Source organism: Halyomorpha halys, unplaced genomic scaffold (genome assembly GCF_000696795.3).
Source record: "Halyomorpha halys isolate HHAL.00 unplaced genomic scaffold, Hhal_1.1 Scaffold66.1, whole genome shotgun sequence".
Lineage (NCBI taxonomy): Eukaryota > Metazoa > Arthropoda > Insecta > Hemiptera > Pentatomidae > Halyomorpha > Halyomorpha halys.
In genome coordinates, this window is record NW_027112997.1 from 767,422 (window position 1) to 789,227 (window position 21,806).

The 21,806-nt window shown below is 27.1% G+C and overlaps 1 protein-coding gene across 5 annotated transcripts in view; it reads left to right on the plus strand.

Annotated features, from left to right (window-relative positions):
* Sox102F (transcription factor Sox102F) overlaps positions 1–21,806 on the plus strand; it is a 774,977-nt gene that overhangs the window by 561,360 nt on the left and 191,811 nt on the right. The window contains exon 1 of one of the 5 annotated variants that reach the window (XM_014438773.3): positions 14,065–14,230. The exons of 3 other annotated variants lie outside the window; for them this stretch is intronic. The gene's annotated coding sequence lies outside the window, so the exon portion shown is untranslated. Of the gene's footprint in view, positions 1–14,064; positions 14,231–21,806 lie in introns of those variants that run through there. One more of the 5 variants, XM_014438774.3, reaches the window with a different exon arrangement.

Sequence of the window (21,806 nt, forward strand, 5' to 3'; positions counted from 1 at the left end):
TAAAGAATATGTGGGTAAATATGTATATATACACACATATATACATACCCACTCAAAGTAGGATGGTGAGTGATGTACACACCCCTCCTTATTTTTATTACCCCCAACATTAAAAGTGGGGTAATTATTCCAAATAAACAAAATTATTTCAGACTAATCAGAATTGTTGTAAAATCAATATTATAAAGTGGACTTTTTAAATCATAGGGAGGGGAGTCTTCAGCTATTGAAAGTACTATTTATAAACTAAGAAATAAGAAAGAAAGAAAAGAGGAGAATTCCAAATACACTGTAATTTAAAATTGAAAAAAAAATTACAAATATTGTAATTGGTAATTTCAACTTCTTGACGAACACAGTAGTTGTGATTTTTGCTCGCCAATTATAATTACTAGCTTTGCCAAAGTAATAATAAGAATTACTGATTACAATTTTATGTAAATTTAATTACTTTTTTCGCAAAATTGGTACAGTTTTATATGAGAAAGATTGAAGGAGGCTATAAATATGAACTGATGAAGATTAGAACTATTGCTTCTATTGTCAGTTATGAATAGTTAATTATATTTAATGTATGGCTGTGAAGTCTGGGGAGCGGCATCCTTTACGAAAAGGAAAAAATTACATTTTTTTCAAAATAAAGACACAAGAATTGCACTGGGTGCTCCTTGGTTTATAAGAAACAGCCAATTGCATCGAGAATTACATCAAAAAAAGGATCGTGAAGTTCCATTCCCAGTTACCTACAGTTAAAGGAGCAGTGACCTGGGAAACCCAACCTCAACCCGAAGACTGAAGCTAAGGCTGCCACAGGACATCCTGTTATAAATTCTATATTTATCAGTTCTGTTATTGTCACTCTAAAATTGTATTTTATCTTAATTTCTTTTGTCTTCTCTTCATCTTTTTCTTTAATTCACTTTATTTTTTTTTTCTTTAGAATTTAATTATTTATTTTGTTAAATCTATAAATGTCATTTCAATCTATTTATTTTATCTTAATTTTTTGTTTAATTTATAACATTGTGTATAGTTAGGGGTGTCTTTTGTATGAGACTATACCCTCCACCCCCCCACCCATAATCAATTGTTAAAATTTAAAAAAATTTACCTCTTACATTAACCAGGTATCTGGTATTAAATAAATAATAACATATACTCGCATAATTATGGGTTAGGGCGTTACGTATATTGGAGGATTCTGTTGATCTTATCTTGGAGATTTTTTTTACTGGTTTCAAGGTTTTTAATGAACACTGTAGGCAATATTATTAGTATCGAACTTCTATGTTTTGTAATATCTCCCTTTTTATACACACACATACATATAAATAAATTTTCGGTAGGTTGATTTTAGCGAAGAAGTTGCTGTAAGAACCGATGCAAGTGGGTACCTATCTCAAATACTTAATTTCAGTTTCGTACAACTTCTCTTGATTTAGCAGGGCTTTTCACACATACTTAGATCATTTTGCGATACTTCGTTATTCTGACGGAGGATCCTCCCAACGTGTATTTCCGTGGAAAACTAGGATTTTAAGTCTTTCCTGACCGGAAAATTTTACCTTACTGTATATTTCATATATAGGGGAGTGAAAGAAAAATAATGCATAATTATGTACATATTTTTTTGTATTTTTTCTTGGTAACCAATCATAAAAAGACAAATCAACTACCACAGTTGGAATCCACATCCCTACAAATACCAGGCTATATTGTGATGACACAGCCATCGAGTACTTCTCATATTTCCATCCGATTCTGATTTTTTTGAACAACAAAAAAGTCAATTATACAGCTTTTCCTGGGTCCCCGCTTTTAACCAAACATTTTTTTTTTTTTAAATTTATCAGAGCTATATTACCTGAATCCCGCCTTCCTCCCGAACAAATAAAACCCTTATTTTTAATCTCAGTAACAGCTCCATATCTGTGAATTAGGGTTTGACCAATCACCGCCGCCCCGCGAATAAATAAAAATTGTACGCCTCCGCGGTGGCTGTTTGACCCCGATAGTGTAAATATATTAAATTTATTGACAAATATTCGCAAATTTAATCGTTTTATAGGTGTATAATATTTATCGAGTTTTTTATCCCAACAATACTTATTAAGTATATGAATCCGAAATCGAAAATTATCAAATTTTTTTTTAAATATTTATTTATTGCTATTTACAACTGTACATTATAATACATTTAGTAAATCTGGTCTATGTTAAATTGGAGTGTTACAGGCGTGTAGAGAAACTACCCATTGGTAGCACTCTAATGACATTTTACATTAGCTGGTCTTGTGGCCATCTTCTTTTCAGGCGCCTCGGAGGACTGTCAGGAATGGAAGAGGATGCAAGGTTAGAAACTAGGGGGTTTGAAAGGTTAGGGAGTTTATCAAATTTGGAAGATTTTTTAAAGGAGAAACTAAACAATTGTTGGGTGATAGAATATATCAACACAGACTTGATTGAAATTATGAAGAAACAAAGAGAAAGATCCCAATAAAACGGTAAACCCCACCCAATAATTTCACATAAAGAAAACAATATGTTCAAAAAGAAAAATACTTGAGTCAATTTATATCAGAGATCATCAACTATACAGCAAATTTTAAAACATATACACGGAATTTGAACCAACATTATGCTGAGATTCTAAGGTAAATAAATTCACGAATAATATGGAAAACATTTGTTTGTTACTATTTACATTAATTTTAATATTGAAAAGAAGATGGCCTCGTGACCTTATATTGTAAACTGTTTTTAGAGTTCTACTACTGGGTAGTTTCTCTACGTCCAGTATCAGATCATTATGTCATTATGATCAAATTTACTTGTTGTATTTTTTATACAGTTGTAAATATCAATAAATAAATTTAAAAAAATTTTAATAATGGAATAAATAAAAATTTAGACCAAAATGCAATTTGAAATAAATTAATGACAAGCCTGACCTGAGTGTATGGAAGGTTAAAAATGTTTTGTTTATATGACAGTTGACAGTGTAAGTTAATCTAAAATTAAAAGTTTTAAAAATTAATGAAGCTGTTAAAAAATAGTTAACTAGACATAAGCTTATTAATAGTTAATACGATTACCTATTAACTGGCTTTTTCATAGGAGAATTTGACTTGTAATTAATGACCTGGGCAAAATAGCCTGCAAAACATTATTAAATTCAGATGTAAGTTGTAAATTTATATGTAAGCTATGTTATATTATTAATAATACTGTTGTTGTTATAAGTGTTACAAATTAATGTATAATAAGCTGTTAATTGTTAGATTGTCCTTGAGAATGGCCGAATTGGGCTAAACGTTGGGCTGTTGACGTAATAAAGAGTATTGAGACTTATCAAGGATACCATTTGATTTAATTAATAGTTTTTAATTTTAAAAGAATTATAAAATCAAAAACTATATTACATATATTTATATATACATGTTTACACAAAGATCTTTATCAATTATAATAAAAAATACCCACATAGTCTAAATATATTTATTCTTTTACACAACAAACGTTTCGGTCTTTCTGGACATTGTCAAGGATATCTATTAATTAACATTTTCAATTACAATCTGATCATTAAAAATTATTTTTAAAAATATTCTGAATTATAAATTATCCTACCTTATTAATAATAGCTGCAAGTTATTGAAAGGTTGGACACTATTCTGCCTTTGTCAAAAATATACTATATCCAATTAACCTACAAAACATAATTAAATTAGGAAAACACTATGGACAAATTAATTAAACTTCATCATATTGTGTTAAATTACATATTTTTATCCAATAATACAATTATTATAATTTTATTTAATTTGCGCTATTCTTTATCAACATTGCATTGCATTGATAAAAAAAATAAATTAAATCTTAATACAAAGATCATTATTCCTATTTATTTTCACGATCATTTTCAAAATTAATTCAATTTATTATTGATTATAATAAACATCCAGTCAAAAATGTATATTTTGTAACCGTACGAAATAGGCAGTGTGTCCTAAAAAGTTCCCCCTTGGAATAATTAAATGTCATGAATTGTGTTGTGAAACAAAAATGAATTCCTCATATTAAATCTTGAAATACATACAGTTAAAAAAATTATATGGTTAACGCCAGGGGCTTATGTGATTTTTATATAGTCTTCTTAATTTTGCCAAATTATTAATTATACGTTTTATTTATTATCTTCATGAGTATTTATTTAGAATTATTCTGTATAATTAAAAAAACAATTTTGTGGCAATTAGTACACTTGTTGTTATTTATAATAAGAATAAGAAATTGTTCATATTTGTTTTTATTTAATCCAACTTTAATTTGCATTCGTTAATAGTATTGCATAGTACCTATAGAAAAAGTGGATTTGTGTTTTAAATGTTAGTTCTGTTTTCATATTCAGGTTTAAATATAGAGTTGAGAGATTATTAAAACGTTTAAGTAATGGTTGAAATTATATCAATAAATTATGTTTATGAAAATAATGTGTTGTTAGCTCGTGACCAGTCAAGGCCATAAACGTTTATTCACCACAACGATTAATTGTTGTTAGTTCTCTAAACGCCACTAATAAATACGTTAAAACATTTATAAGGATTTTAACAATTTTTTCTTAACTTATTTATAATTAGGAAACTCATTATGATTAATGAAGGCGAAAAAGAAAATGGCTCTTTTAGAACAATCTCGTCCTGGCATAGTTTCAAAAATATTATGAAATATTAAACAGAGCTTTCGAGCCGAAATAGGGATACAAGAAAAATTAGTAATAAAACAATTTACTTATAATAGAAAATGTTCGTTTACGTTATTAATCAAAAATTACCAAATTGTAAAATATTAAATTTGAAAAGTAGATGACATGGTAAATAGGCGAAGGTTCACCTAATTATTTATGTGCATATATAAATATATATCTAAATTGCATTTGATTTTAACACAAGAAAAGTAAATTCAAGTTCATATTCCATTATCATTCCATAATCCATCATTAAATTCATTAAAAAATTAAATTTTTCAACTTGTACCACATTTTATCCATTTTTTTTAAAATTATAAACAGCTATAGATGCAAGATAAAAAGTTGCAATTCACTTCTTTAAACTAGTAATAATTATTTTAAATTTTTAAACGCTTAGAAAATTTTCATCATAATTAAAAAATATAAATAGGTATATTGGTTAAAGAAAAAATTGCTTTTGTTTTGTAAAAATCAATTATAGTGTATAACATAAAATTATAATATTATGCATTATATAAGATATAACAATATATGATATTATAAAAAGTCATATAATTCATGATATTTTTTTCTCACAGGACGGCCTTTCAAGACCACGCGAAGACACTACTTTTTCCTTCTCATTTTTGCTTTCCTTCTCTCACAGTATCTTCTTATCATTTCTGCGTGCCTTTGCTTCCTCTCTTCCGACCACGCAGTACCTTTCCGTTTTTCTTTATTTGCTGCAAGAACATTGATTTCTTTTAATTTTTTTCCGTACTGTTCTCTATCTGTGATTGTCTGTTATTTCAATTTTTTTGTTTCCCCTCTCATTTGCTTCACATATCCTCTTACGCTCTTGTTTTTACGGATTCTGTCAAAGAGTTTCTTGTTTAGTCTCCTTTGGTCCATTCTCATCATGTTCTCGTAGAATCTCAGTCTTCTGATTTTTATTTCGGTTTCCAGGTCGTATATCTCCCTGTAAATTTCCTGGTTGGGTCTTAACCTGTAGCCTTCCTGTGTTTTCTTGGGCCTTAGGATCCTTCTCTCTATTTTCAGTAATTTTTCCATCTTAGGGAGACATGTTGCTTCCATTCCGTATAAAATTACTGGTTTTATGACCATTTTATTCGATAGATTCTTCTTATTGTAAATATTGCCTGTTGTGAAACTTAGCCTTGCCAACTTCATGATTTTCTCGTTTATACTCTCTTTATCCAAACTGTTATTGCATACTATCTCTCCCGTATATAATTCATGATATTATTTGAAAAGTTCATACTTGATGTAAACATTAAATTTTAATTTAACAATTATGAACTAAAACCTCAATAAAACACATAATCTTTTTAAAAAGTTTTAAATATTAAAAAAATCAAATATGGACAATTAACAGTAGATGTTGAAAATGGTGCTAAAATACATTATTTTATTTTTATTAATAAGTTGTATATATGTTATTATTAATTTAATTTTAAGTAAATGAAAATAAAATAATTATGTATAATGTATCTTATTAATTTTCTTGTAATTTGATGTTTCAGGTGAGACATTTAAGTAACCAGAAATCTTCTAATAAAAATTGAAATAACGTGAGTTCTTAGAATGTAATAAATAAATAAAAGTATATCGTTGAAATTTAATTGTTATAGATAGTACTATAAGATTATTTAATAATTTTGCATGTCATTCCATTTTTTTCAACGAAATGTATTAACACTATTTAATTTTTAGATATTTTTTATTAGGGTTCATAGAGGGTTTTGTTAGTCAACATTGAATTTTTTTATCGGAATATTTTCTTTAAAGAAATAAAAATTTATACCATAGGTTTAAGTAGTACTAATGAAAAAAATAGTGGTTTGCACGGTGTTGTTGTCGGTTTATTAAATGGAGCTGTAAAGTTCATTTTCTATATCTCATTATAAACACCTGGGAATGAATAGTGTAAATACAGTATTATTATAAAAAAAATATATCAATCAGAAATTGTTATTAAAAATAAATCAAAAAAATGATGACGGTTTCAAATTGATTTAAAGTTTCTATGGCATTGAAAGCATTTTAAAAACTAAAAATTAATGAGACAATAAACAAAAATAGCAATACGAATTAGGATAGATTTGCTGGATAAAAGTGTCCACGATTTTTGGTGTTTAATTAACCGCAGTTACATTTTATGAAATTTATTTATTTATTATAATTAAAATTGATTTAAAATTTGATTCTTAATCACAGAAAGAATTTAAACAACTTCATGACTAAACGTAACCCTGTTCTTCGAGAAAGAGCTATCTAACTATAAGGGTTTGAGGCATGTTTTTTAAAGGATACTACAATAATAGAAGAAGAATCAAGAAAAAAATACATTGTTATAACAGAACTTTCCAACTACTACTTGGAAATTATACATCTCTATTCCTCCAGCGCGTTTTACACAAGCACTGGTGTGCCACACTTGAAATTTTTGACGTCATTGGAGTAATATTATCCTTCAAGGAGTAGTCAAAGTAACCCACTTCGGTGGTAATTAAAAATATCATTTTGAAGTTTACTCAGTCTTTTAACATCCCGATTTTCACCGACATTCAGTATGTCACGAAATGGTCCAAGTTCCATGGTTTGCTTTAATAATTTCTACCTGCAACTTGTTTTTTCATTTATTCATTTTTTATTATTATTACTTATATTTTTTAGGATTATTACTTATATTTTTTAGGATTATTACTTATAATAATTTTATTACTATTAGTTATAAATTTTTTAATGATTATTAACTATAATATTTTAGAAATAATATGTCTATACTTTGTATTTTATCAATATTTAATTCTTTATTGTTACTTTTGGCCAAGTTTTCATAATTATTATTATTATTGTTTACGTATTTATTTTTTATGGCGTTAAAAAAGTTTCAAATTTATCAAAGACAATTCATTCATGTTAGATAAAAAAAACAAAAATGTTCTCTTTTTTTCATCATTCGAGGACTTGTATTGCAATTTTTATTTTCTTGGTAATTTGATTTTAATGATCAAAATGTTTGATCTGATTTGTTAAAGTGATAAATGATCACAAACATACCAAAATTAAAAAATAAATAAAAATAATACTAATAAAATAAAAAATATATAAATAATAATTGTAAAAAAAATATATTTACCACTATTAATTATAGCCCAAGGTTGTTGCAGATTGAAAAAATAAATACCTATCTATAGATAAATTTAAATAGAAAAAAAATTTGCCATCTTCAATTTTTCCAGTTCATTTAGAAAATTTTATTTTCAAAACTAATTGAGGGGATGGGGGAAGAATTTTACAAAAAATAACAAGAAATGCCCATAACTCTTTTAAATTATTCACCTATCAGTAATCTATTTTTATATTATACGAGTACGCTTTACAAATTATTGTATGCGTCTTTCAGAAGATAAATAAATGTTTTTAGTAAAAGCTGACACAAGCTCTATTAGCAACAAAAATAATATTTCAATTCTTTATATTTTATCAATATTTAATTATTTATTGTTAATTACGGGCAAGTTTTCCTGATTATTATTTTATTTTAGTTTTTTTTAGCGTCAAAAAAGTATCTAATTTATTATAGACAATTTATTCATATTAGATAAAAAAACAAAAATGTTCTTTTTTATTTAATTCTTCGGGGACTTATTGCAATTTTTATTTTCTCATAATTTTATTTTTACCATATCAAAATGTTGGACCTGATTTGTCAAAATTAGTTATTAATACTTATTTTAAAATTAAGATTTTATTATGGATCTATTACGTTTTCCATGCTTAGCTGAATAATGCTATATTTTATATTATAATATTCATTTTAATTTGTGTACAATCAAAACATATAGTTATTGTTTACTTTAGATGAGAAGTCACTAGGAAATAGGGTTCTCTCATTCTGATATGGTTAACGAATGAAAAAGTCGTTAATTTTGGACTGGTTCCAATTTTTACTTTATAATGTATATTAATTAGTGTAAAAGTTAAACTTAAAGTGAATATTTATTTTTACCTACTAAGGTCCATATATTATTAGGGTATTTATATAATATAACAGAAAGGGACTATCATATATTACTATTCTATACTACACTATACAATAGAAAACTTATAATTAACTATAAAAAGGTAAATTAGGAATGAAAATAAAAATAAAATCGAAAACTTCACAAAAATTAACCGAACCCTCCACTTACATTTCAATAGAACAAAATTACTACTAAAGTAGAGCTAATACAAGTTATGAAATCACAATACTTTCTCATTGCTGCAGAAAGATTTTTAACAATCAAATTTCAAAGACATGAAATAAACACATTTGACCAGGTTAAAAAAATAATTATAAATCAGCAATCTATAAATATATGTAATTTTTTTAGATAAAACTTTGTACCAGTTTTACAGAAAAAGTATGTCTCCACCTTCTAGCTCTCACTGTAAATGGACATCTCTTAAGAAAACTTGTTATTTACATAATATATAAAGAACTAGATAACAAACAAAGCGGATATTTATCGACATTTAAATTTAAAAACATATCTAGCAATTACCATCAAACATTTAAACTAATTTCCTAAATGTGTTGTTATTATTAAGAAGAGAATGCAACTTATAATCATGGTGCTCCGAGGAGTTATTCTTGAGAGAGTGGGTCAGCATCGTACGCAGACCGCCTGCTATTTCTTTATTTTTTAGTTCAGTTTGGAACCATTAAGCATCTATTTAACCACTGTTCTCACCTCATTTAAGTCCAACGATCAGCTGTCTAGAAAAATTCATATGCCGTCAAGAATCTATAAAAAAATCGGAATAAGAAAATAAATATATAGGACTATATCTCTTATTAATAACGAGCTATAAAAAAATCACCATTTTCTAAAAGAAACTTTAAAGTAGACTAAAAAATTAAATATTTATTAATAATTTAACTTTTTATAATCACAATTTAGTTATAGTTTTATTTATATGTATTTTGTTCCCAGATATGACTACTACTTAAATTATTTTTAGAATATTTTAAATAAAAGAAAAAAACCGTGATTGAAAAAATATACTAACAATATGACTTGGAACACATTGTGCAATCGTCAATTAACAATGGCTTTAAAACGTTTAAGTATATAAAAGAGTTTTCCATCCGTCCCACCGTTTCCTGATGGCAATAAATATTTTTATTATTTTAGGAGGCTGAAATTCCACGTAATAATTTTTAAATTCTTAAAATATTTAATTACTAATAAAAAATATTACTTTTCTTTTTTCAAACTGACTTGAATTAAACTTACAAATTCTTGTAGTTTTACGTCGAATGAAATTTAATAATAATCCACATGGTGATAAAAAAACATTTGAAATTTAATTATCCGACATATTTTTCCTTATATTGCACCATATAAGATAAAAATATTCATTCATTTCTAATAATTAAAGATGATAATTTTAAAGTTAAAGTTTCGGATATTATTATTCGAATAAATAATATGATGAGAGATAGAAAAAAAAAGGATTTCATCAACTCACAGAATTAAGGAAATCCTTTGACAAGAAAAAATAAACAACAGTCAGAAAATGTCTTCTTTTTTTATTTCACGAATCATTTTTTTTTTTATTTTCGTAGTTGTTACCAACTTTCCTGCCATAAGTTTCTAATAAATAGAAAAGAAAGTATTATAATGTTACACAATTATTAAGATATGTAACTTTTAAGAATTGTTAAAATGCTGTTTATGATTTGACAGTAATCTTATTCGCATTATATTATTATTTTTTTCTTGACTGTAATCTTAGTATATATTATTCCTCATATTATTTCTTCGATAATCAGAACATATTGAACATATTTATAATACTATTGAGCATTAATTTGATACTGCAAATTTAATTAATTTTATACTTCAAATTAAATATTAATATTTTTAGATAATTATGATTAAATTTATGTATTATACAAATAATTTAATTAGTATTTAACTTCTCCTGGTTTGAATTCTATGCATCTAATATTTCATAAACTCGAGGCCTGGACACAACTTTTTGAGAGGGGCGATTAATTATTTCCCAAAAATCTTGACCAGATTTTCCCAAATTAACAGAGGTATGGAGAATATTCCCTGAAATCAGCCCTTAAACTGAACATTTTATGAAAAATTGACCCCTGAATTTGCGTTTATAAGCAATTTGGAGTATAATAACCCCAATGAATTATGTTTTCGAAGTTTGAAGCAGGTTCTCAAATCTCAAATTTACCAAATTTTCAGGGAGGAATAAATTCAAATTATTAAGGGTATGACACCCCCTACTACCTCCGAACAGAATCAAAACAGTTTTCAATTACCAACTCCTTCCTCCCCCAAATCTAGAGAGATGAGAGAATTTTAAAAACAACAGTTTAATTAGGATAGTACTTGAGTAGTTTAGTTTTTCAAATTATAATAGTTATAATTAACGACAAATACAAATATAATATAAGAATTTTAAAAAAATACTACAAAATTTTAATACAGATTAAAACAATTTAAACACTCATTATTTTAATATTGAGGAATAAAATATATAAAAACAAATAGAAGATCATGATCTATATTAGATTAACAAATAATTTTAATAAAATGCTACAAATTCGTAATATACAAAAAAATTTAGAAATATTTAAAAATATAGTAAACTAAACAAATCAGGAAACTAGTTAATCCTAGCTGTGTTCAGTATAATATCGATCAATCCTAGGAACAACTCCCGAAAATTTTTAAACTTATAAGTTTTATAAAAAAACTTGCAAGACATTATGAGTAAATGCTAATGATGAATTATTAATACTAAGGAAACACAATGAAACAGAAAAATGTTTCATTAACATCTTAAAGTAAATATATTGAGTGAACAGTTAGTGAAAATTTAGTAATAGATTATAAAATCAGATAAAGAGCTGGCAAAAAATTCTATATCGAGTTTACTGGTATTATCAAAAGATGTCTTTTTGTATAATTTCAAAATTATAGAGTGGTATAAAAGCCTTGTAAACATTCAAATATCGATAAAGTTGAAGTTTCTGGTTTCGTTGTCCGCATTTGACGGGAATTTTCCTAAATTATTTCTTAGTTATCGTTTTATTATTTATTTTTTTAAAAAAACAAAATCATGTTTTTAAAGATATTTATGTTTTTCTTAACAAAGGGCCGAAACGTTATAGATGAAAAAATAAAATATGAGATAAATGATTTTAGAGAGAATTTAATAGGAATATAAATTACCTGATCTAAAACAATAATATAAATGTAAAATATATTTATTAACTAATAGATATAAACTAAAGGGGAAGTTTCGAATTAGTTTCTAAATTTTGAAGATGAAAAATGTTTCCAAGATTATTAGATATAGTCAAAATGTTTCAAAAAAATTTACTTAAAATGTTAATCCAAAATATTAAAAAAATAACATAGACCACGTTTAAACTCATATAAAATATATTAATTAAAAATTGCTATTCGAATCCACTGTTGTAATAGTGACGTTTCAGTCTTTTGGCCATTTTAAAACTTAATAATAATATTTTAAAACGTAACAAATACAACATGAGTTGAATAAAGAATATGATCAATAACTTTAATGAAGGTTTAAATTTGGTATATGTTTTTTCTTAATCTTTTATATTAATATTAGAAATAACCTAAAAGTTAAATTTGTTATTTTGTAAGATATAATGAGCACAATCTTCCTTCCTTAAATAATTGTATTTCAAAAACCAATTATTAGACACAACGTCATCGCCCTATCTTCAGGAAATCCAAATTTCAATCTATCATCATTCTGTAAAATATCTTTTTTGTGTAAATTTTTAACAATTTAGACAAAAATATTTATGATTAGAATGTTATTTTAGACCAGTGGGGAGATATTATATTGTAACAATAATTTGGATAGATAAGTAGTAATTTTATTCCTATTTAAGCTCATAAACTATTGCTTAATTATATTGAATAAATGAAATTTGAAGTTTACTTGAAAATGGGGCGGTGTTCCCGAAAAGTTAAGACTAACGATTGATTTTTTAAATACAAATAATTAAAGAAGAAAGATTGTTTTCACTTCATGTTACTAATTATTATTAAAAATATTCCAGTCATGTGAATCTAAATTATTAAAGTATAAAATAAATTTTCTTTATTTTACTAAAAACAATCATTTATTATTTAAATATACTCAATCAACCTAAGTAATAAATAAATCGCCTTACCTAAAGTATACATGTAAAACAAATAATGTCACATACCTAAAATGTTCAAGTGTCTTTCTTAATTCCTTGTTACTACGATCTCCAAAACAGGAATTAGCTTCGATACTTCTTTAGAACATCTAAATGTTTTTGGAGATAACTGTATGAGACCACTAGAGCAAAGGATATTACAAATATATGATAAATATCTTCTTTGTATGTATTCTAGCAATTGAAATGGAAAACAATATGTAAATGCTGACTATGCAAAATTATGCTATAGAGCTTAGCAAATAATAATTTGGACAGAAGGCGGCGATGATAAGTTATAATTTTATTCATATTAAAGCTCACAAGTTATTTGTTATATATCCTGACTAAATTAAATTTGAAGACTGGGCGATACCTCGTAACGTTGTAACTGATAATTGATTTTTGAAACAAAAATATTTAAAGTAAGGAAGATTATTCTCATTACTCCTTACCAATCAACATAGAAAATCTTCCAGTCATTTTACTTACATACTTAAATTATAAAAAACTTATCATTATTTTAAAAATTAAAAACAATTAACTAGTTATTTATCATAAAGAATTTTACTTCATTTCTCAAACGGATGATTGTGTAAAGGTGAGAAAGAATGGAAGAGTCGAAGAGAGTAGAGAATACAGGTGAAATGGATCGGAGCAAGGAGTGGGGGTAAAAGGAAATTGTTCCTCATCGAATTGTTGCTTCAGGATCCTTTAGAAAGACTTTTCATTATTTCACTCAAACAAAGAAATTCTTTTATTTTTTTTAATATTTCCAGAAACTCCTACCTTTATCGGTAGCCAAGGAGGTGGTGTGAGGGGGGGGGGACAGACAACAAAATAATTTTTAATTACCACCCCCTCCCCCCACCGAAGAGAGAGAGAGAGAGAGAGTCCGAGAGGGAAGAGAATGGGACAGAGAAAGAAAGAGTGAGAAGGAGAAAGAGAGCGAGGGAGAGAGAGTGAGGAGCAGGGGAGGGGGAGTGTCGTGGGGGGAGGGGCTTGGCGGGGGTGGCACGCAGGCCCGGCCCGCCCCTCAGTCCATAGTCGCCGCCAGTCCCCCCACGACCGCCGCCTCTGCTGCCTGCTCCTGTCTGCTCCTGTCTGCTTCTGACTGCTACTGCCGAATTCTGTCTGTCTGTCTGTCTCTTTCTGTAGCTATGTCTATCTTCATCACGCCAGCTCCAGGGTCCTCTGTCATCCAACGTCTGAGCCAGGTAGCGTCATTTTATCAGGTATCCATGTGTACTATATTTTTTAATATATTTTTATGAAGTTAAAACCGCTTCGTATCAATTTTTGTTTTGCTAAACAGCACCGTTAGTCAAAAATAACCTTAAACACTCAGACCGCGCACAATGTACATGATCTTTTGTACATAATAAAAAATAAATATAGAATCACTCACTATCTATATATTACCTATTCAAATTCAAAAACAATAATTTCAAAACAAAAAAAAAATCAACGCTAATGTCTTATAAAAATACTTATTATTTTATTAGAACATTAACAGAACCATGTGGCTTTTGAGACGTTAACATTTACCATAAAACTATCGCGCACTATGTAAAACTGTCATTCACTATTCTACCACTATCAAATACATATTTTTAATTACTTATATATATTTTGAAGGGTGAATCGGTATGGTAAATTGAATGATCTAAATTAATCATAACTGATTGAATATTTTTTATCATTTGACAGCCTGATACCGGGATGAATTCCCTGATATCACACAAGCGGCCGGCGAAAAAGGTACGCTATCAACCTTATCAATGCCTCAACGCTAGTTGATAATTTCAGCAGAAGACATTACCGTTGAAGAATTTGTTTTTCTTCTAAGTGAATCGATCCGTATAATAAATAATAGTTAACAATGACATTTTCTTTTTTTTTCTTTTTAAAAACAAAAAATCTGATGTTTGTAAGATATCCGTGCTTTTGGGGACTATTAAAGGAATTGGATCCAGTATATTTTTTAATTTTTGGTGACAATGACGGCAAACGCAATAAAAAGTTCGGATTTCATTGATTTAACTCATAAACAGTATAAGTGTATTCAATTCTATAATTATATATATGGATTATTGATAATTATATGGATGTTGATAGTCGCAAAATTGTTTATTGAATTCCACTTAGTTGCAATAAAATCGTATATTCTTTTTTTTATATATATATATATATATATATATATATATATAATTTATAAACAGTGCAGGATATACGGCGCTCCAAAACCGACGATATCATGTGTAGTATAAAAAAGAACAGTGGAAAAATATATATATGTGTGTTTTCGTGAGTGTGGTTATGTGCTTGTATGTAAAACAGAAACCCATAACAAATCCGGAGATGGGAGATGAATTGGGAAGGTACTCTAAATTTAAATTCCCTCTGCCCCAAACGAAGGGAGAGTAGGTCAGTTGTATAAGGAGCCGCGCCTTCTTACCTGTGTCCACTTCTACCTTCATGATTAATTATAAATATTAATTGTCCAAATTAGGCTAACAATAATAAATATTTATTCGAAGTAATGATATTTTTAATATTTATTAATTTAAAAAATAAGGTCATATAACAACAAACTAATATTTTGTAAAATTTCTTTAAATTGATATAAATACAATTAAAATGCAGATATTTCTTCTTTTTTTTTTTTTTATTTACTCAATTTTAATATACGAAAGACAGAAAAATAACAGTGACTATTCGTTCAATATTTTCCGTTAGTAATGAACTAAATTAATATATGTTCAAAAATTAAATTGTTGCGAAATTGTGTGTAAAATTTGAAATTCGCAACGAAATTGGAATGAGTTAGGATTGACCGTGGGACAGTCATCACATGTGTGCCACATGTACAAAGACACTTCTCTTTGCCGCTACGATGTGGTCAGCCGGAATCTCTACTACAGCTTTTAAATGCTATATTAATTAATCTGTGAAATGTTTTTAATTTTAAAATTATATTATAAATATCTTTAGAAGTTTTTTTTTTGTCTTTTATAATGAACTTTCGGTCAAGGATTCTCGGGAAAAATAATTTTCAAATATTGTTTAAAAAGTATTGTTTTTATTTCAAGTAAAATTAATTAAGAAATAAGCATCCCATAGCATAAATAGAATAAATAAAATCGAGCAAAGAGTTGTACAAATCTGAATCATAAATTGAGACAATATTTAAGATAAGTTTAAATTAATTAAACGGTTGTGTTAATTCCTGAACCTTTTTATTAAATGGACCTTTGTTGCTATGAACTTGAAAACTAAATTTGTAATCATCGATTTTGAATCCCTGGGCAACGTTTCTACCGGCAGGCCCTCAGTTTCCGTGCTAGTGCTCAAGAGGACACACTATTATGTAAGACTATTTCATATTATGTATTTATTTTTATTATACGCTAATATTATAAAAATACTTTATCTATGTGTATGTTAATATATAAATCACTTATAACACACTGTTGATAGCAATGGCACAATACACATGGACGAACACGAACTGCAGACTGTGACATTTTTCAGTTTGTTTTTTTTTTTTCCCCGCACAGACAGATGAATCGATATGCTTATCAAATTAAGACAATAGGATGCTGATGTAACCAGACTCGTTTATTATAAATTGATACCAACTCCATTCTCTCATAGTGAGATTTTGCCGGTATCACTCGATTTTTTTTCGTCTTAATCTGTTTTCTTTTTACATATCCGTTTCTAACAATAACTCGGAATTTAACGCATCGTATAGAAAATCTCTAAATTGTGAATTGAAAATAGGCATTAGGACTGGTTTATTTTTTTTCCTTATGTTACGTGTAAAAAACTATTAACTTTTGTAATTAATTATTTACTAATTTAGTAAAGGTCCAATAAAATAATTTGTTGTCAAAGCATTGAAATTATTCAAGTTCAATGGACAAATCTGTCTAATGATTTGGTTTGTTAAAATATTTTAAAGCGATTTGTGATATAATTCTTTTTCTTTTTTTTAATTGATAAAGATTATCATATATTTAAAATTTATATTTGACGTTTAATCAATTCCTGTCATTCCGATTTACAATTTTCTTTACAATACTCTTCTTTACCCCTAGGTAAAAAACTGACCTTCAATAAAATATTTTATAACTGTAATAACAAATAAACAAATATTTTATTTCAAGTGACTAAATTAGATCACAACAACAAAAATATCTTTAAATCATATACATAAAAAAAAAATCAGAGATATATTCTTAAAACTAGATGCTACGGTATTTATATAAATGTTCGCATACAATTTATATGATTAAGATTTAATAATAAGCATATTTATTTAGAATTTAAGATATTTTCAAAATTTAAAGAATGTTGAAATTGAAACAATAATAATTGCTAATTTTTTTTTAAATTTTTAATTGTTTCACTAAAACATATAGCTGTGATATTATTTTTGTTGAGACAGCATAATGTTTATGTTGGTGCTGCTGCGAAATTTTATCCTGTCCTTCATTAGCACGCTAAATGGTTAATCATGGAAGACGTGCTATAGCCAATGACTGAATTTTTCAAAAATAATTGTCTACACAAAAAAAAAAATTGTTAATTTTATAAATATAAAAATAACCTGGTTACACAGAGCTAAGGGAGAGAAAGTTTATATCAATTGTTTGCATCTGCGCTCAGTATCACATGATTCTTGTCTAAACACAGCGGTCTCTTTGATTCTCTGATACTGTTACAAGATCAATTAAATTATAAAAAGAATTATTTATAAGCTTTAAGAAAAACTATTGGGTATTTGACTCGTTGTATAGTTAAGTTTTTTTTTTTTATTTGGTCCTGTAAAAATTATAATAATAGTATGACTGTAAAATATGAAATAGAAAATTAAGAAATTTTATCATTTATAAAATTAAACATGCACATACCTTTTTTGCTTAAATAATTAATTAAAATAATTTCCGTAAAATTATAAATTAGAATTATCTGATTCTTATTGATTTTTGTTTCGTTATGAGTATTACTTATTCTGTTCAAGTTGTCCTACGACTTGTTCTTAAATCTGACTTTAATAATGCTAGTTATTTGCTGGTAAACTATTTTAAAAATTAAAAAAAAAACTAAATTAAATGTTTTTAAGTTTTGATATTTGAAAACATGTAAATTTTAATATTGCTGAATATTGTTGTGCAATTTCAAAAAAAAATCTCTACTCAATCAGAAAGAGATTTACTGTGTTAAGAAACTATTTGAGTCTCTTTGGTCTCATTTTTGATATTTGTTTTTTTTTAATATATTTGTCGACAAATTGTGGATAGTTGTTTAAATATTCAATGTCAGGTCTCGAAAAACCACTAGTACATCTCTGTTGTTCAAGACAAAAAATAATGAATTACACATCGCAAAAAAAATTAATAAATATATTTTAGATTTTTAAAAATATATTACAGTAAATGTTATCAATATTTTTATTAATATTTTGTTTTGTTGGAATCAATTGTTAAATGTTCTTCATCATTTGCGTATATCTTCATGAGATCAAATTATTATTATTCTGTGATCAATTATTGATCAAAATAAAGATCATAAGAAAAATTTTCAGCAATTTAGGAAATTTTTACCACATATTTTGACCTAATTCATGTAATGACAAACCTTCATATAATTATGCATTTTATTTTTACAAAAATGTTTTTAAAAATTCTAAGAAAAAAAAGATGTTTTTTTTTTTTAAATTACTATTTTCTTTTAATCTATGCCTTAACCCAATCTAATTGTAACTTAATTACAATGGGGTGTATTAGGTCTAACTAATAAAGGAGAGACACTTGAGGGTTTGGAAAAATAAAGAATTTCTTGCATTGCTAAAACTTAGGCTTAGACATTAACCAGATATTAAAATCTAATTTGATTTAAGTTGTAACTTCAAAAGGCTTAATATTTTTTTTTTTATTAAATTATCTTTTAAAAAATTAAATAAGTTTTTAATGATTCTTTAACAAAATAAGTTAACACATTACTTAATCTGTTTTCAGCTTGAATGTGTATATTCGCCTACATCAATTATTTTGATTTGAAAACCGCCTGCTGTAAAAAAAAAAGTTTTTTAATCAGGAATTACGACTGAAATTTAGAGCCATAAACGACCGGAACCGATTTACAAAGATAACATAAATATTTAATAATAGGTTTGTTTAGTCTTGTAATGACAATGGAGCGGGGGACACTTCTGCACAACATCAAAGCACCGAGCGGCGTTTTGAAAAAGATCGGCGTAGAACTAGATTAAACATAAAACGTAAAAAATAAAATAAATAATACAAAACTAAAATAAAAGGCAGGTTACAGTTAATACTCGTAGGCAGTTGAAACAAATAATTTGAGAAATAATTTTTTTTTTCAATTAAGAACAACTACAACAGAAATTTAGTTCCTTAAACAATCGGCATAAATTAATAAAGAAAACATAAATATTTAATAATAGGTTTGTTTAGTCTTGTAGTGACAATGGACCGAGGGACACTTCTGCACATCAAAGCACCGAGCGGCGAGTTAAAGAGAATCGACGTAGAAAAAAAAAAAAAATTCCATTCTAATTTTTAGATTATAATCTAATGATTAATAATCTGTTCGTAGACAGTTGAGAAAAATCATTTGAAAAAAAATGTTAGTACTAAAAATCAATTTTAATATTTTTCTTAGTTTCCAACTTATCTACTTAAATTATCTTTTTAGCAAATGATTTTATTTCAAGACTGGGAAGATTATCTTATAAAATGTAAATTTAACTTCAATTAGAAGCCGAAATTATTTTGTTCAAGTTTCACATTAAGCATATAGTTTTTTAAATTTAGATTTTTTTTTTTTCAAGTTTGATTAAAAAACAATCAACGTATTGTCTTCAGGACTTAAACTTATTTTATTTTTCTTAGATAATGTGACATTTGCTCTGACAAATATTTTAAATATTCTTTTATACACAGCATCTTATCGATTTTTTCTTAATCTTAAACGGAGATAGTTTTCAGGATTTGAAAATTGATCTTTCTGGTATAAATTAGAAGTGAATTCAATTTTTCTCAGATTAGTATGTTTGTAATATAAACACTTTCATCCACTCATGTCTTCAATTATATCCACTGACGTGGGTGTCAGCCGGGGTGGAGGAAAATATTGTCGCCCCCTTATTTAGGTATTTCGATTTAAAATACTATAATTCTAAAGAACGATTTGGCAAGAACAATCATATTTATCGTGTATTATACGGGTTAATAATAAAAAAGTCATGAAATGAAATGATTTACAAGATATTGTTATTATTTATCGTGAAATTTTTCCTCCTCCCTCCAACTACTCTAAGCTACTTATATCATATTATTTTATCAAATTTATCCCCCTCCCCATTATACACTATCAGCTAAATCGATAAATCAGAGATCACACAATATTCCCATATACGTTTTGGTCTATCCTCCGTGATTTGACACCGAATATTTAAATACGTAACCTCCAAATATTACAGCTCATAAAGTGTCTACTTCTACTCCACTCCACATACTCTTCCCAAAACCTGCAAATGGTCCAGGTTCAAAATCAAATACTACACTGATCAGTCCTAAAATCAGTCCTAGGAGACTGATGAGAAAAATCAAATACTACACCATCATGTGCAGTTAATGTGATTTTTAGTCAAATGCAAAATCTTCTTGTTACATCCAATCTCTGAACTAGGTCTGTCCTTTAGGGAACTTTTTTTTTTTTTATTATTTGTTTATTGGCATTTACAATCCTACATAATAATAAATCTAGTAAATTTTATGTAAGATCATTATGGTATGACATAGGCATGTAGAGAAACTATCCATTGGTAGCATTCTAATAACATTTTTACATTAGATGGTCTCTAGGCCATCTTTTAAGTCGCCTCGAAGGAGTCAGGAATGAGAGAGGAAATAAGGTTAGAAACTTGTGGATTTGAGTAGTTTATAATGGATTGATATCTGTTTCGGGCTTGATCAGTCATGAAAGATTAAGTTTCATTTGTAACAAAATAAGAGAATTGAGGATTTTACGAAGGATTTTGGATTGTAAGGACTGGATACGAGAGGAATTCGATGGTTTAGTGCAGCTTTAGGGAAAACGAATTCTAAACAATGATATATCTCAAATCATTAAGGTAAAATATAACAATATTTTCATATATTTATTCAATTATATTCTACATCTCACTTTCATGAATATCCTTGGAGATCAATGACATTAACTTCTGAAAATTTAGTTTTATTCACTTTTTCTCAATGGCTACTGTTGCAAGAATACTAAGTCTTCCAGTTACCTCGTATGCACTTAGCACTTAGCACTTAGAGCAGAGGCAAGTGCGTACTATAGTCTTTCCGCTTAGCCATGGTACTCCTAGAATTAAGGTAGTACGGGTACCACATTTCGTTAACTTAAAAAATAATTTTTTTTTTTAAACTTGAAATATGTATATTTGTAGAATTTTAAATAAAATTCAAATCAAAATCGTATTATTATTAAGATTAAAATACACAACTAATTGAAATTTGGATTAATATTTGGAATTCTACAACATAGCACATATTGGTCGCGTTTGAAATCATTTTAGTTATAATTTTACTTAGAATTTAAACATTTTAAACTAAAATTTGAAATAAAATTGTAGTACTGTGGTACAGTTCTAATAGGTGAGATAATTTTAGAGGTATATAGATGAGCGCCGGTTCTCATCCACCTTAATCCTCTTCCCATCATTGCTTGCGAAAATATATGGACTGTTTACTGAATTAATGAACGTTTAAT